The sequence below is a fragment of the Melospiza melodia genome, chromosome 4 (genome assembly GCF_035770615.1).
Source record: "Melospiza melodia melodia isolate bMelMel2 chromosome 4, bMelMel2.pri, whole genome shotgun sequence".
NCBI lineage: Eukaryota > Metazoa > Chordata > Aves > Passeriformes > Passerellidae > Melospiza > Melospiza melodia.
In genome coordinates, this window is record NC_086197.1 from 13,285,398 (window position 1) to 13,303,118 (window position 17,721).

Genomic DNA, 17,721 nt, shown 5'->3' on the forward strand with positions numbered 1-17,721 from the left:
TTCATTATAGTGCAAGACCGGAACCCTTCTATTACCTTATTTTTAGCAACAATTAAATCGAGCCTTAAAATTGAATTTGCAAAAAGAAAGGCCTGTGCCAGTCCCCAATCTTAGAACTCAGCTCTTAAAAAATGAATGTCAGCACTTTGCTCTCCTGGGTGTGTCACTTGGTGGTGTGGCTTGGTGGTGCTTGTGGCCAAATGAAGCGTGCGGTGACCCTGCAGATCAATTTAAATTCTGACATCCTCATTTTCAGAATTTCCACTTGCTCTGATAAAGCACTTTAGAGGAGTTTTTACTGCTTTGATTGTGCTGGTGTCCATGACCTGTGCCTCTGTGGGTGTGGCAGCCCACTGGACCCTCCTGGATGTGTCACCTGTACTGGGAATCCCTTCTGGCCTCCTCCAGCCCCGAGCTGAGGGTGCAGGGTCAGGGAGCACCAGGATGCCCCAGGCAGGTGCATCTGTGCTGGAGACTCACTGGAGCTTCTCAGCCTGGGACATTGGGGAGCTCCCACCTTCCAAGGCCCCTCCCAGCATCAGGGACACGGGGTGCTCTGCTCCTGTGGGGTTGAGCATCTTCCCAGAGCACAGCCTCTGACTGTTTACCAGAGCTTATGCACCTGATTAAAATGTAACTTCCCTTCAGCTTATGGAGCTTAGAAGCTTTAGAGGCATGAATTAATGGAGAGACAGTTTGTGTCTGCTGTGGAGTCAAGGAGCTGTGCTGCAGAAGAGAGAAGTTGTCCTGCCAGGTGATTTGTTAGGGACAAGCCTTACCTGCAGAATTTTCAAGCAAGAATGTTTATCTGCAGTTGGGACTGAGTGACACCATCACTTGCCATTAGAGAATGTTGTAGTTTTCCTAAAGATGTCTGTTAGAAGTCTAGGAAAAGAAATTTGCTGCTTGGGCAGGACAGAGGTGAAGAGATTTGGAAGTGTCCGTCAAACATGTGAGAGCAAACTCCTGTCACAGTGACTGTGGGAACCCAACTGTAACTTAGAAAGAGGAGCATAGTCTGAAACACTGGATGTTTTACCATCGTTGTACCACACTGAGATATCCACATGTTATGGGTAGTAAAGTTCTCTGAATAATGGAGTTTGCTGCAAAACATGCAGCCCTCATGTTATTTACCTAGCATGGTGTGCATGGGAGCGTGGCTAGCATCAGGCAGGCTGAGAGATCCACAGAGAGAAAAAAATCTGATTAATGGCACCTAGAGAGGGCAGAGTAACCCCCTGCAAGGAACCAGACCCCTCAGAATGTGAAACTGCTGGACCAAGATTTCAGGCCCATGTGGAAGAGCAGTGTCTGTGTATGAGCCTGACAAAGGGGATAAAAATGACAAGATGAAGGTAGAGCTTTCTTACACTTTCACCAGAAAAAATGAAAGAGGGAAATAAAATTGCCAGGAATTGAATACACAAACCCCAGAACAGCTGGGAAAAATATTTGAGCAAAATGTACAGGAGATAGCAGAAGGATGCTTTTCTCTAAATCCCAAAAGCAAGAAGCAGAGAAGAGGATAGATGCTTGCATTGTGTGGTGGAAAATTCTGGCATGCACATGTACATTAGAGACATAAAAGATCCCCTAATTAGAGACAGGATCATTTGTGGGACATGTGATTCCAGTTTACAGGAGAATTGCTGAGAAAAAAACCATCTAACCCTAAAGGAATGAATCAAAGAATAAGAGCAGCTGAATATCCAGGAAAAGCAACAAAACAACATCCACTTTTGCAGGACACAGCAGAGTCCAGGAGAGAGGGAAGAGGGGGAGGAACCTGTGAGCAATGCACAAAAGTGAAGTTTTGGGACTGGTGGAAGGGAGCCACAAGGATTTATTTAGTTCAGCAGTGGGCAGTGGTGCTGTGTCTGGCTGAACAGACTCTCCCCTCCTCAGCAGGGAGGAAGGAAACCACAGGGCAGTGAGGTGGACAGAGCAACAGGCTGTTCTGGAGCTCAGGATGTCTGAAGGAAAATGGAATCAGAGAGCCAGCCTTTGGGGGTCTCTGGGTGAGCAATCTCTAGTTAGCCACAAATGTTTGCATGGAAAGTACAACTGTCAGAAGGAAAGTTGGGGGATCCATTTGCATTTCCGAGAGAGGAGAAGGAGGGAGATAAGGTTTGAAAGAGGCACCAGGAAGTCAATCTGTCTGAGCGTGACCTGAATGTTACCCCGTTTTTTTGTGTTTCTCTACGCCGTTCTCTAAAGAAAAGCCAATTATATTTCAGAAGAATAGGGGCCTCTCATGTTGTTATTCATCATGTGGCACATGAAACACCAACACTAACTCTGAAACTGTGAGTTAACCTTGTCCTTTCATCACGTATGGTCATCTCATCACCAGGCTGGTGACTGCTCAAAGCTGCCTGAAAGTGGTTGAGCCCCAGACAACTAAACTTTTATACATCAGTACAAAAGCAGCAAAGAAGATGAGAAGGAAAACTGATTGTCCCCAGGGATGCAGCATAGTGGTTTGGGTAGTCCTGCTTAGAAAGTCACTTGTGGCTTTTATAATGAGGAACTTAAGGTTTGAATTTTCAGACTTATTAGCTGTACATTTGTTTGTTTTTTATTAACTTAATATACTACGTGCCACATTTTCCTTGGGGTATTGAGGCAAGTGATGGATTCATCCAGTTTAGCTCTAAATGCATGGGCTCTCTTTTTCATAAAACTTGGAAAAGATTTGGGTCTCGTATTTCCTGAAGGATTTTATTTTATGCCTGTATATTTTGGTACAGCAGGTAATGTTTTCTGTCCTGTTTCTTTTCTGACAATATGTGCTTCTGGCTAATGTAGAGAGGGAATGTAGATTTTGTTTGTTCTCTTTCTTGACCCGTGAGAATTAGAGTTGTCTTCTTATATGAGCAGACAGAGTTAAACCACTTTAGTCTACAAAAGAATCACTGGAAGTTTCCAATCCCCTCGCTCTCTGCTTCAATGGAAAGAAAAACAGGTTTTAAAAAGTCTGAGAAAGATGTGGCTATTAAGCTAATCCAGTATACTTCATCTAGATGCTAAAAATCTTGACTCTTAACAGTGATTAAATATAATTGCATCAGTAAAGGTGGTGTAAAAAAACCCCTGGCTTTCATTAGAAGCTATCTTTAGGAAACCATGGTTCCTTGACTTAAAAAGTTACATGTAACATCACTGTTTTATTTTGGGAGTACTTTGAAGGTTTTTTAAACACAGAGTTATGTAGAAAAAATAAATAAACCACAGTATAACAAATACACAATTCTGAAGTTTCTTCTGTATTTCAATATATATCTGCCGTGCATGCTATTTATTAAAAAAGAAAATTGGATATAAAACTGAAAAATTAGTGGATAAATACTGAACCATCTTAAAGATCTGATCAAATAGTAAAGATATTCCAAAGAAAAAAACAAATTAACAAACCACCACGTATGTGTGGGATAAAATTGTCATAGGATGGAATGGAAGGACTCCTAGTAATTTTAATTAATTTTTTTTTTTTTTTTTTTTACTACTCTTCAGTTTGGAATGGAATCTGTTCACTATTTTAAGAGCTGAAAAACAATGTTGCTAAACTTTTTCCTTATTTTCATAAATTTAAAATCGGAGCTGTGTCAGAGCCTTAACACTGCACAATCTTTATAGAGAATTTTAAATTTCTCCAAGTTATGTGATCTGAAAAAGCTTTTCCTAGACAGTCAGTTGTTAAAAAATTCAGCAGTTTTGGTATAATGCAGAACACCACATGCTGCTCTGTATCCTTGGGCTGAACTGGATATTTGCACTTTTGTGTTTGTTTTGTAGATTATGAAAAATTGTGTAAACTGAAAGAGGACTGTAAAAGCTCCTATGCTGAAAAACTGAAAAATATAAAATAATCTCGTTCTTACACAGCTTTGTCATTGCCAGTGTTAAAAGTTACTGCAGGTGTTTATTGCAAGAACCTGAGTTACTGCAAAGACAAAAGTGCAACAGTGAGCCTTGTTTGCTTAGAGAAACCATATACTCCCAATGTGTTTGAGGGGAATAATCATCCATTTTTGTGAGTGTTCAGGTGAAGTGATAATTCTGAAGCAGAATATGCTATTGATAATGTTTCCACTGGGTTACTCACTAAAAATGTATTTAGCTGTTTCCATAAACAGAGTATAAGCAAAGTTTAAATCCAGATTGTGACTGGTCAGTGGTGAGATGCTGAGCTAAATACTGATGTGTCTTCTCCACATACTTTCTGCTTTTAAGTTATTAGAGATATTAAAACCATAAAAAATATGTCAGTATTTTAATATTAGGACATTTATTGAAATATTCCAAACATAGGCATATATAGGTAGATACGCACTATACAGCAAAAGATAGTGTGGATGATGAAAAATTAGCCCCTTGTGAATTCATTATTTCTATTCTGTTTAACTATTTGCCTCTTATTTGAGAATCCCAGTGTGGAAAAATATTTCTATAATTTGTGTTTGGCATTTTGGCCCTTGTGCAGTTTTGATTCACAAGTTAAAATTCTGTTTCCATGGAAATTAGCTGAATTTTTGATAAGCTTTGAATTTCTCCCACAAATTAAGGCAACTGGGGAACATCATTTGGGCTGATTCTGTCCTTAATGTCAGCTGTAATATTTTCCCTTTTATTCCATGTGAATGGGGGCTGTATTTTGATGATGATTTAAGTCAGGATTCCCAAATGTTACTGCAACACGTTCTCTTTTATCAAGGGAAACGAGGGTATTTGATAACATCGAGTGAGTTTTCGTGTGACAGCCATCCACAACTTCCTCAGCAGGAGCAGCAGATCTGCCCCTGCCCTCCACCATCAACACCAGCAATCCACGTTGCTTTTCTCTGGTTATTTTCAGAACAGCTGAAATAAAAATAAACACTATTTTTTAGGAAGTAAAAATAAAGCCTATAACATAAGTTTGATATATAGCTTGAGAGGAGAGGTTAGGCTAAATTTATTTTATGAGAATAATCAGGAGAAGTGAAACTCCAAGCACCAGCTCATTTTCCTAGCTCTAAGTCATAACTGGAAGAGGCGGATGGGGTGGGAATTGGCTGCTATGGGCAGGGTGGGACAAGAATGCCATCGTTTGCTACTGTGCAAATATCTGTCCCAGGCCCTCAGATGGGAGGGTGGCAGTGAAAGCAGAGCCTTCCCTGCACTGGAAATGCCAGGTGATGGACTTGAGCAATATTCACATTCTGAGTGTATTTCTGGCTTTCCTAAGCTTTGATCCTGCCATTGAATCCGCGGGGGTGCAAAAATCCACCCACACAGATCCGACGTCAAAATCCTGGCCTTAATTATTTATGGTTTGGTTTGGACAAATTATTGTTCTCTGTGCAATAACCACAGTTATTACCAGAAATACTGGACAATCTAAAACATACAGATATACATTGTGTAGGTATGAACATTTATTTTTTTATAAAGGTCATACCTTTATTAATGTATTTTGACTCTAACTGAAATTCTCATTTCTGAGTTTTGCCCTGTTGTGCTTTTCATCTGACCAGACTGGCCTGGATTTATGGCAATTAATTCTCAGAAAAAAAGGGTTCATGATTTTTATAATCTGAAAGCCAGCCTAGAACAAAAAGAACATCCAGCTTTATACACCTTGTACTAAGATCCTACTGATTTGTTAAACTGCAAATGGATTGTACTAGTTTTCTGCACTAAAGAGGCACCCCCTTTTCCTTTTTCTATTCATTATTCCAGCCATCTCAAGTTAGATAATTTTCATCTGCATATAAACAGAAAAGGAATCTCATAGGAAGAAAACCCCTTTAAACAGGAACAGTAAATTTCACAAAAGAAAATTAAAATCAGAATTTTCCAGCAAAATGAGATATGCCAGAGCCACTGCAGAGCTTGACAATGCCAACCAGCACCATTCTTTAATTAAGTAAGGAAAACTTTGTGAGTTTTATGTGTTTCCCGAAGTCTTTCTGTCCTTCTTTTCATCTTTCTTTTTCCTGAATTTTTAATCTTAATTAATGCTGATGTAATTGCTGACATAATGCTTACAAATAGATTCCCATTCTTTGCATTGCTTTAAATTTGGATTTTTGTCCTTTGTTTTTCCTTTACTAGAACTGTGTATAAAAATATGCTCTCTTCAAAAGTTCATGGGTAGGACATGGCAGGCCTGGTCATTTCACTTCTTGCCTGTTCTCAGTTGGAAGTCAGCTGAAAATCAGCAGAAGCTCCCACGCAATTCCTGCACCTGCTTAGAATTGTTCAAAACTGGCTTTTGTTTGAAGTTAAAAATCTGTACCCCATTTTTAAATGAGATGCCAGCCAGGTGCTCTAAAACATGTTCCTAATTTTTTGCTTTTGATCTGATGAGAGAGTAGCACTAGTTTTGATTTTCAAGTTCATCTATGCTTTTAGATCCACGATATCAGTGGAGTGTATTATGGATATGGATAACAGTTCCAGTCTCAGAGTGTCTGAAGCAGTTCCTAGAGTCAGGAAATATTTGTTTTACACATGTTATTATTGAGGAAAACCCAATGGCAATAAAAGTATTCCAGAATGGAAAAAAACTTCCTAGTAAAAATCACATTTGTGTGAGTGGCCTATCTGAAAATGCTGGAACCTCACAAAGCACAGCATATCTGTCTCACCAGAAGCAGTATACTTGCTTTTCACTAAAGAGTGTTTGCAGTTTTCAGAAATTAAATACAGCATTAGCATTTTTCCAGGTTATTAAATAACTCAAAAGACCTTTTCCAGTTGGGTACAGTTTGTATTTCCAAGTCAAGATTGTGTCTGGTGCTTCTTCAAAAAAGTATTCTCAAGCTTTCAGAATTGCACCTTTCAGAGCTTTGCTTCTCTGCAGATGGTGTTGGAATTTATTGTTTTCTAAGCCTGAACTAAACCTCTTGAGGGGTTCCTCTGTCTCCTCCTGATTGAAAGGAATTGTAAGCTAAGGCTGAGGGTCCACGTAAGGCCTTTAGTGATGAGAAGCCAGTTTCGCAGCATGGAGGAATTTTACATTTAATATATTTGTACAGTTTTGTTTGATTTGGTTTTTTTTTTCCCTGCAGAATTAGCAGATTCTAGCATGGCTTGTATGGATATTATGATTTTTTTAAAGATTTTGAGTCAAGGTTCAAAAATCACTGGTCATCCTGGAAATTACAGTGTTGAGGAGCTAATCTAGCAAACTGGCTGATAGCCCTTTCAAAGGTTTCAAAGCATTCAGCTTTGTGCAGGAGACCCACCTATTAAAGTGTCTCAGCCTGGGATACAAAAGCCCAAACTTACCACCTTTCAGTCTTTGACCTACTTCAGTTTTTATAAGAAATTGCTGTAAATATCTACTTGCCAATTAATACAAAGCAGTATCTGGTAGTTTCCCACAGTAAAAATTGTCTACACATATATATCCATATAGGAAGAATGGATGTGATACAAACAAGAATTGTGTTTCATCTTTCAAGCTATAATTAGATTGTGACTTTTCAAAATCTGCAGATTTTCTCTGTCAATTAATCTTCCAGTGTCTTTTGTTGCTGTCTTTCAAGTTCTATCAGCTTCCAGCTAGAAAGCTAATGACAAAGCATCAGAATTGCACCCTTTTAAAGAAGAAAAGCAGGGTAGGCATCTGTAATAGCAGTGTAATGACACCAAATCTGCACGTACAGTTTAGGATTATTTGCCTACATGCTCGTTCATTGGCACACAGACGTTTTCCTCAGCGCTTTATCTGCGTGTGATGTTTTGCAGCACCAGTCTGGCATCATGAGACATCCAGCCGCCAGCATTTCAGAGATTTTTCCACAGAGCCATAAAATTGCACCTTCCTCATTGAATCTCAAATCCAGCCCACCTGTAATAACAGAGCAGTGGAACAGTATGGATCTCTCCTGGATGTCTGCAGTGCAGTGAGCTGGGGTGCCTTGCCTTCACACTGAAGGAAAGGTCGTGTCCTAATGTTATGCCTTCCTGTTTAAAATGAATGGCTTGTAAATGTTTATCTCAGCTAGAAGTGAGAACGTGGGCTGCATCTGTGCTCTGCAATTCCCCTTGGAGAAACCCTGTGCAGTGAAACAGCTGCATATCCCTTCGTGTCCTTCTCTTGTGTTAAACATGCACATCTCTGGCTCCAGCTCTTTGCCAGGTTTCCCTCTGCTCATGTTTGGATTCCAGGTTGAAGCTTGAAGTAGTGTTGTCTGGATTTATAGTGGGTTACATTGTTTTCTCCAGGAAAGAACGAGCAAAGGGATCAGCCCAGTGCAGACAGACTCACAGTCCGTGCAGTGTCATGCAGGGTAGAGTTTCTTTGGTTCTGCCAATAGGTATTGCAGTGTAAAATGTCTGGAGGCCAGTTGGGGCTGCTTCTCTAGAGACAGGACCAAAGTATACAGTATACTGGCTTTCATTTTGCTGTTTTTGGACAGTCAGGGCTGCTTTCCATTTCCTACAATGTTCCAATATAACCAAGGCACATGTGCTCAGTAATGGAGGCTTCTGAGACCTGGGGCTTCTGTAAAAAGGAAAAGAGCAAAGTAGTATTTATACAGTATAATATTTGGATTCACTAATGGGCTGTGAGGTAGGTGTTATCATGAACTACTGTGTGGCAAGAAAGGTTCCTAAAACACAGATCAGCTTACTCCATCTCCAAATGGCTGCAGATAACCCAGTGTTTAGTTTCTAATTAGACTTGTGTTGTGCTAATTCTCATGAGCAGTGCCATTGATTGACTTGCTGCATTTCAGTGGCGAGGAGCAGAGCAGCTGAGTGGAGCTCAGTGATGAAGGCAGCATCCAGCTGCTGAGGAAGGCACACTGCTCCCAGAGGCTGATTTCATTCAGGATGAGCACACGCTGATTGGTGTGGCCTTGCTCCGAGGGGAAGGAGGAAATAAAGGCACATAGTCTTCAATTACACTAGTGATATTCTGGTCCTGAAAGGATTAGGAAATAAACATCTAACTGAAAATAAAAGTGTAATAGCTCACAAATAATCTATTTACTTTGGATAGTATTTTTCACTGTTTCTTAGGAGACGATGGACATTATTCTTTTTCCATGCCTCAGTGCCCTGTATTTAAAACACAGATGGCTCATCCTAAGTGCTGGTTTCTGTACATGTAAGTAATAAGTGTAAGCTTCAAGGCAGAGCCTTGTGAACTGTTTCTGGATGGAACATGCCGGAGCAGCACAGGCATTTTATGTAACTAAAATTATTTCAGAATCATTTTTGCCAGCACTTTCCTTTATGGCCAGCTCAAGTCAATATGTTTGGTCGTGCAGTTCCACTGTGGATATAAAAATAAAAATATGGATTTGATATAGACAGTCTCATTGAGCTAGATTGGGTTACTGGTAAGAATATCTCTTGGCGGCTTAAACCCTCTAGTCAGGTCCAAATCTCTTCTTGATGTAAAGTTTGGCTTTTTCAAATCATCATCATCATTGCATTCAGCAGTACCAAAGGCTGTGCCTGTAACCCTTGGATATGTTGTTCATGTAGCCTTTGATTTTTTTCACAGCCTTTAAAGCCCCTGTGAGGCCAAGCAGGGCTGTTCCTTTGCTTTAGGGGCTTTTTGTGTCCCCCATACATGTGTTAAAGGAGAGGGCCTGGCTAAGGGGTGGCATTCTCTCAGGATGATCAAGCTGTGGCTTGCTGCAAATCCCATCTGCCCTCTCCACATGCAGCATTAGAGGCCCTTCCTGGAACAAGCTCCTCGGGGATTTACCTGCGTAGGATTTACCAGTACGGGGTCACTGGAGAGGCAGATGGGACACATGATGACAGACTTGGACCAGTTGCATTTGGCAGAGAAAACACCTATGGAGTAGGATAGTGACTTTATGGGTCAGAATTTCTTTTTAAGTGATATTCTTTGTGGATCTCATCCCCCAGTCAAACAGCAGATACTGTGGTACAAATAGCATTGGTACCGTGCAGGGCTTAGATTTTCAGAATTGCCAGGTGGGCACTGCAGGCTGCAAAGAGTGTGTGTGTGCAAACCCTGGAACAGATAAAGGTATTTGTTCCTGTCTGTGTGCTTCAGCCTGCCAGGGATACTTTTTTTACAGGCTGTGTAAGTAAAGGTCAGATTTTGCTTTGTCAGTTGATGTTGGGGTGAATTAAATTAGACTTGAAAGCCACAACAATATCCCAGGTAATAAAACTTAATCTTGAAGTAAGAATGACACATTTTCTTCTGCTTGAGAAAGGAAGGTGCAGGGCAACCCAGACTTCTCATACCGTTTTATCTGTCTCAGAAAATGCAAAAGAGGGCTCTGGACTTTGTGAGAGCTTAAGGAAACTTGGGAGGAAAAATCATGTGGTGTAAACGTTCACTTGACCCAGTTACGGGCAACATGTTTTAAATATATGAACTTGTAAAGTGCTCATGCTTTTTCATGAGTAAAAATGAGTAAAGAAAATTTTTACTGAGTAAAAATGTTCTGCTGCTTGCTGTGAAGATGAAACTTATCTTGGACTTCAGTGGCAGTGAAAGCAGGCTTGCTACAGATCTGTGTGGCAGATTAGGTCGTTTACTCATATTTCAGTTACGTTTCTTCCAGTTTTTCTACCTCCACTGCTCTGTTAAAGTACTACAGCTGCCTGAAGGGCCATAGCCATTGAAAAGGCTTGAAGCACTAAAAAGAGAAATTTTGGGTCATTTTTCTTAGTCAAACAGTTTTTATGTACCAAGTACTGTATTCTATGCTGCCCAAGGACATGGATATCATTTGCTGTACTTTAAAATAACACAAAGGCCAGTCTGGCTCTCCTTGAAGCCAGTTAGAACATTCAACTTGCTTTCAGTGGAAATTTGTAAGCAACCCATGATTCAGTTTCTGTCAGAGCAGGAGAAAGCTGAGTGTCCATAGTACCATGTAAATGTAAAATGAAAGAACTTGGTGCCATACCATTTGCACATTTGGGTATTTGGGTTTAGAGGAAGAGTACCATAAACTTGTTACTCAGGCATTCTCACATTCAGAGAAATCCAGAGGACGAGTCCAGAGCAAGAAGTGTGCAACTGCCCTCCAGCCTGGTGGTGTTTTGTCTGAGTGTGTGTTAGAGCACGGGGAAGGAGTGAGCCCCTTCTTGTCCTGGGTGTTCCCTTCAATCTGCAGGGTGAAGTGTCAGCTGCTGTTTGAGTGTGTGATAATCACCAGTAAATCATAAATATAGAATAGTTGCTTGTGCAAAGCAGAGTTTGAAGTGGAAGAACTCCAAGGAAGACATCTCTCTTTGTAAAGAGAGTTTTCTTCTGGGTTTTCCCTGCCACAAGCCAGCAGAAGTTGGGCTGCCCCAGATCTGTTCCCTATGCACTGCTGCTCCCTGTGCCTGAGCAGCCCTGCAAAGGGGAAGGCAGCACTGGGCTGTGTGTGAAGGGGAGTGTGTGGGTAAATGCCCCTTCCAGACACCTGCCTCAGCAGCATGGCAGCAAAAAGAAATGGCTCATGTTCCCTCCACATGAGATCAGCCTTAAAATTCTCCAGAACAATGAGGTGTCTCTGCAGCTGTGGAGAGCCTGGGGCCTTGTCTGGCATTCTTGCATTTCTCAGCTTATTCTTGTTGCACCTTGATAGAAGTAAGACTTAATTATTAGATCTTCAACTTTAGACTCCCTGCAGTTACTCAGTGCACAGTTTACTTTATCTATAATTTTCCACTCTAGCCTTACAGTTTTCTATAGGGAGATTATATACTTGCAGCTACTGGCAGAATTTGCCTACCAGGAAAAGACATGGTTTTGAGCTCCATGGGATGTTACTGATGTGTAAATCATTTAATCTCATCCAAATTGTGGCCACTCCATCCTTTTTCACAAAATACCTTGCCTTAATGTTTTAAAACAATGGGTGATGTTGGGTGATCAGGTTCAGCTGTCTTCAGAGGGACCCAAAATCTTTAGAAATTGCTGTTAGGGAAGATTATATCTTCTAAAATCACATTGCCCTGAGTTTCAAAAATCTCAGACTTCCATCAATATTCATAAGCTCAGTGATATTTAATGAAAGAATACCTTTATGGAAAGTAAATGCATTTTTGAACATGTTTGAAATGGATGTGTAGAGCTTTATGTTCAGAGAAAGGCATAAACTTAGCAAACAGAAGTGTTTGAAACTGGGAACAAGCATGTGGGTAATTTGCTACTGGATCTGGATTTTAATCAGACCTCTGCCCTGTGATGAGGTGGCACATCAATCTGCCATGCAGTCATCAGGACAGAATGGTAAGGAGAGGCAGGGCTTAGAGAGACTTGGACTTGTGATATGGCCCATGACAGTGTCTGGTTGGTGGGGCTGCCTGGAGTTCTGAAAGATGAGCAGAATCAAGGCAAATACCAAAGAAGGAGAAATTAAGTGTACTCTGGGCATTCTGTAACATTTCTGTTCTCACCCAGCTCTATGTGAAGTTACAATATATGTGTATGTACTTATGTTGATTTATCTTCATGTTAAAGTCAGTTAACCACTCTTCCACAAAGGTGGAACACACATTTTCTTACTGGCCTCAAGAGAAAACAGTTCTCTGGTGTTCATTCTGATGAATTTAGAGCAATTCCACAGGGCATTTTCCCAAATTCTCTGCTTGTATGAAATGGTGCAGCATCACTTTACTCAATGCAAGCTTATGCCAGTTTTTGTGGCAGGTGATATGGTCTTGATGACAAATCATTTGTCACCAGCTCCTGAGTAACCAAGAGATGGAAAGTTTTTGTTAGGTTTGGATTGCAGCTTTCCTGTAATGTGCTCACTCCAGGTGAGTTGGCCTCAGCCAGTGAGGTGTCTGTGTATGCAGATGTACCCCAGCTAAAACAGGTTTCTGGCTCAACTAAAGAAGGGGAGCAGGAGAAGGGTTGGCAAAGTAGCCACTAAATCCAGCAAAGCTTCAAGCACTGCCAGTAGTCTTGAGGGTGGTTCAGTACAGGAGGTTCAAAACAATTGCTAAAGGAACAGTGAAAATATTTTCCATCCTTTCCTGTGAAATGACATGGTTTGTTTGCTGTTGCTTGTTTACCTGTTCTGCATGTATGTTGCATTTATCAGTCAGACTGTAGGGGGTAACAGTACTTTAATAACGATGTTTTGATTTTTGCTGTGTTTATTCTTTGTTTTCTGACTAAATTCATACTCAGATGGCTTTTTCTTCTGCTCTTCCAGCATATCTGTCTCAGGCTGCCCCTAAAAAGAACAGGAAGTAATCTGGCACAATGAACTCAGAACACACAGAGAGGAGCCACTGGAGACTGATCTGCAAGGTATTCAGGTATTTGCACTTTCATGTCCTACACCAGTAATTGGTGCACACACATGATATGCTCTGCAGTTCTTGTGCTTGTTAAGTCTCTCAAAGTGGGTGCCTTTATTATCTAAATAAACAAAAAGTCATGTGAAAGATGAAAGTTGTTTAGTCAGAATAGCCCCATTCAACTTAAAGATGGAGCCAGGTTTGTAAAGGTAGAGTTGCAGCTCCAAGTTCAGCACACATTGATGCTGCTGCCATCACATCTGTTAGCCAGGTCAGATTTTGCCATCTGTCACTGCCCAGTGCACTGATGGCCATCTGAGAAGTGGTGGAGAAAGAGGATCCTTCTCTGCCTTCCACTGGAGCAGAGTGAGCAGCCCCTCCTGTGCTGATGGGCTAAGGCACTGTGACACTCCCAGTGACCTCAGGAATTAGGTCCTGGGCTAGGCCTACAGTGAGGGAGAAATTAATTTTGGAATCCCAGAGATGCCAGAGGTCCTGTGTCACTTGCCAGGCCTCAAGGAGTTTTGTGAGCTTGAGTTGTGTATATGTCTTGTATACAGCTGACAGAAAATAAGGCTTTTACAGTTCTTCTCAGTGCAGAAATTAGACTTTCCAGATGGAAAGCAAGAACAATCCAGAGAAATTTTGTAATTTTCTAGATAATAGGAAAATAGATTTTGTTTTATGAATGCATACAGCAGAAAGGAGCACAGCTCTGTTGAGTCTATGTTCCATGTCTCTGAAGCAGGGAGAATTCTTGTGTGATTCCTTCTCCATGCTCTGTGTGAGCAGGTGATGGCATGGATGTGCAAAGTGACAACTTAATGTCAGCAAGTAATTACACATGTGTTTGTATGATGGTGTGAGTGCAGAGCTTGGCTGTACACAGCTTTGTAGCTGATTAATTGGGGAAGCAAATGAGCTGCTAATGGGAGTAAAGGTAATGGGAGTAAAGGTAAGAGTTGTGCTTGCCAAGTGCACCAATACCAAGGTGCATTCAGAGAAAACATTTCATTTGTACAGTCTTTGCAGTCTTATGTTATCTCATTGCAATGATTAAGCTGTTATAATTAACTGTTGTTCATAATGAAGTATTTTAAACAAACCCACAAAAGCAGAGGTATTTCCTAAGGGTATGTATTTAATGGTTACATCACTGATGTAGCCATAACATCACTGATATGTGAAAAATCACTCTTGTTGAATGTTATATCATATGTGACTGTCTGAAAAGCAGATGCAAGTAAACAGCAAAGTTACTGTGGGTATTATTTTAATTCCTGAAATACACACTGTATCAGCTTCCAGATATTGATTCACATTGGTATTTTTTGTGTCCATTCCCATGGTCTCAGCAGTGTGTTCATAGACACTGCTGTACTCTTTCAGATTCTGCTACCAAACTGTTTCTGGGACTTCATGCAGTTTGCTTCATTTGAGAGAACCTCAGATAAGTTATATGGAAAATTGATAGTAAATCCCAGAGTACCAGATTTTGCTGCACATAATGCAGATATAACACATGGGATCAGTGAATGATGGTATAGTGTTTAAGTATTTAGTATTATTAGTACTTTTCCTTTCAGTATTTAGTCTTTTTTTTTTTACTTTTTTTATGGTTATTTTGGTTTGGGTTTTTTTTAACATTTTTACTTTTGTTTTTTTTTTTACTTTTTTTTTTTTTACCTTTTCAGCATTGGACCTCCAATGCAAGTAGTTGCTTGCCATGGTGTCCCAAAAAAGTAAAGTCAATGGTGAAAATTCTTGGTTTTCTACCAAGTGTTTTAGAACCTTGAGCCAGCACATTAGCCTTCAGAAACATCCTCAGTCTCACTTTAGAACCACAGTTTTCTTTGTAAGAACAGGAAACTCTTGTCAGAATCTCCTAATGCAGACTTAGGAAAAGTTTCTGTTCAGCTTTGAAGAGTGATACTGTTTTCTTGTGAGAAAATTAATTGTATCTAAATAATTTAAATTTTTAACCCTTTTAAAAATAAGTACACTTGAGATTAAAAAATGTTTTACTGCTCAGTTAAGCAGTTCATTCCAAAGAGTTATCACTAACAGGCAGGAGAAACAAGCCTTACACCAATTTTACTGACAATAGATGGGAAGAATAATACCTGAGAACATTCTATAAGCTGAAATTATGGACTCATTCTGTACCCAAAGGTGGTGGTCAAATCAAACATCCACTATTTTAGATGAGAATTACTAACCTTCCTTAATGTTCTGAAAACTCATCGTTACGGGGAAAATAGACTTTGAATTTCAGACTGATCGTTCCTCTAAATAAGAAAACTCTAAAAGTCAAATTTTTTCTAAGAAATTTCAGACTGTTTATGATTTGGGTAACTATGAGTAACAAGCTATTTTAGAAAGGAATATTTTTTCCTTCTTTGGGGAGAAAATGTGCTTAATGCTTTTTGCAAACCCTTCATGTTTCTAACACTACCCTGATACACTATTTTCTAAACAAGTTACAGGTATAACAAAGCTACTTACAAGTGTTGCTGTGTTTGAGAGATGCGGCTTTTAATTTGGTGCTGCTTTCACAGAAGGAGTGCTTCCATTTCACAAATTTTGTGTAATTTTGGGTCCTGAGAAGCTTGCAATCAGTATTTTGCCACAATCAATATTTCTAGATGATGTTGCTTGAAAAGTAACCTTTCCTAATTATAAAACTTCACAAAACTCTCAAATTTTTTAAGTTCCCGAAATTGTGGTCTGTCAGTTTGGTTTCCTTGTTAATGTTCAAAACATGAATTAGTTTAGGGGTTTTTTCCCTTTTTACTTTTTTTTTTCCTGAAGGCTGGGCATTCATTGAACCTAAGAAGCATTTATTGAACAGTAATGTGGGGAGAGAGGGAAGAGAGTTTCAGATATGAATGAAGTCTGAGTTATAGTGACTCATAACTGACAACAAAACACCCAAGAAGAGACGTGAGACAGGATGAGATTAAATGAGACAAGCCATGAAAGAAGGGAGAGATTTATGAGTTATTGGCCTACAGATGGGATGAGAAGATATGAGTGCAGAATGAGATCATCAGGCAGAAGTCTGCTAGGGAAAAAGGAGGGGGTTCACAGGATGCATCCCAGTAGCCTCCTGTGCACAGTGAGAGGATTGATTTAAGCCACAGGAAAATCAGTGTTGGAAATGATACAAAGATGGGTTACATCCCAAACCTCAGAGGGGGAGATTTTTCTCTCCTTGCACTTTAAAAAACAAAGACACAACAGTTAGGATGACTCTGAGCCTGCAGCAGTACATGCAGAGCGCACACTCTAAGGTAGTCTCACCTGGTTAAATCACATTGGCCTCCTTTAAGTGTTACCAGTGCTCTTTTCAGCAGTTTAGGAATAAAACAGCTCAATTCCTTGAAATAAAGACAAGAGACAGAATGTTCACCTTCAATCTAAACAATTCAACAGTTTTCTTAATTCAGATTTGCTTTTCATCCCTGAAACTGAAAGCATGTTTCTTAAGTAACTACATCCTTCATGCTAGGCTGCAGCCAATGCTCTGTGTATGGGTTATAATTGGTGGAATTGATTGCCAAGTGTGTTTGGTTGAAATTTCAGTTGGCCGAATTATAATCCATTTAAAGATTCAGTATCTTAAAGTTCTCACCTAAAACATGGAAATAAGACCTTGGCTGCTCACAAAGGCCTGTACAAATCTGTGGAGCTGCTGTGTTACCATAGCCATGACCCCGCCCCTTTTCTAATTTTGTTCTTGTATCCTCTGCAGAGAGATGAGGAGAATCTGTTTGGAGAAATGCATTGAATTCTGCCCTTTAGCTGAATCTGTAGAATCAGTTGGCAGCCTCTTGAAAAAAACTTTTCTAGTGAAATTTCTTCTTACATCTGATTCTGATAGGAGTGGGGAAGAGGCAAATGTGTGTTTGTCACAGATTCAGTCATTTTTGCTCCATGATTTACTAAGGACTCATCTGTGCATGTGGACAGGTTGAATTAAAAGTTACTAAACTTGGTAATGGATCAGTAGAACTTGAGGTGATCAGTAGAGCAGTTCTGATTTGGCTGGAATGAAATTTCATTTGGAATATAAAAGTGAACTGCATTAAAAATTCACAAAACCTCTGTTATACTTTAACTTTGTCTGGAGCTATTTAATTTTGGGTGGAACTGAAAAAAATGGCTTTCTCCTTAAAATTTTAAAATTGTGAAACTTTTTTGCTCAATTTGAGCCAGTGGGCTGAAACAGGATTTGGTTAAGTTTCAGTGTGTAATACTGTGCATTATTTTAATTATTGCTGATCATTCACTCCACAGCAGTGTGCATGGAGTCAGAGTTCCCTTCAGGAAGGGCTGGAACATCTGAGCTTAGTGCTGAGACTCATCCTGCAGCAGGAGGACTGTCCAGCTGCTCAGACTGGCACCTGTCCTCAGCCCTGTCTGATCCCAAATGCCTAAGGAAGTGTGTAAGGACAAGGAAATGGTAGATCACATTTCAGC

General features: G+C 40.1%; 1 long non-coding RNA gene across 2 annotated transcripts in view; it reads left to right on the forward strand.

Annotated features, from left to right (window-relative positions):
- The window catches only part of LOC134417111 (uncharacterized), a 73,884-nt gene that overhangs the window by 10,844 nt on the left and 45,319 nt on the right, over positions 1–17,721 (forward strand). The window contains exon 3 of one of the 2 annotated variants that reach the window (XR_010027500.1): positions 13,152–13,257. This is a non-coding gene — a long non-coding RNA (uncharacterized LOC134417111). The remainder of the gene's footprint in view (positions 1–13,151; positions 13,258–17,721) is intronic. The other variant, XR_010027501.1, reaches the window with a different exon arrangement.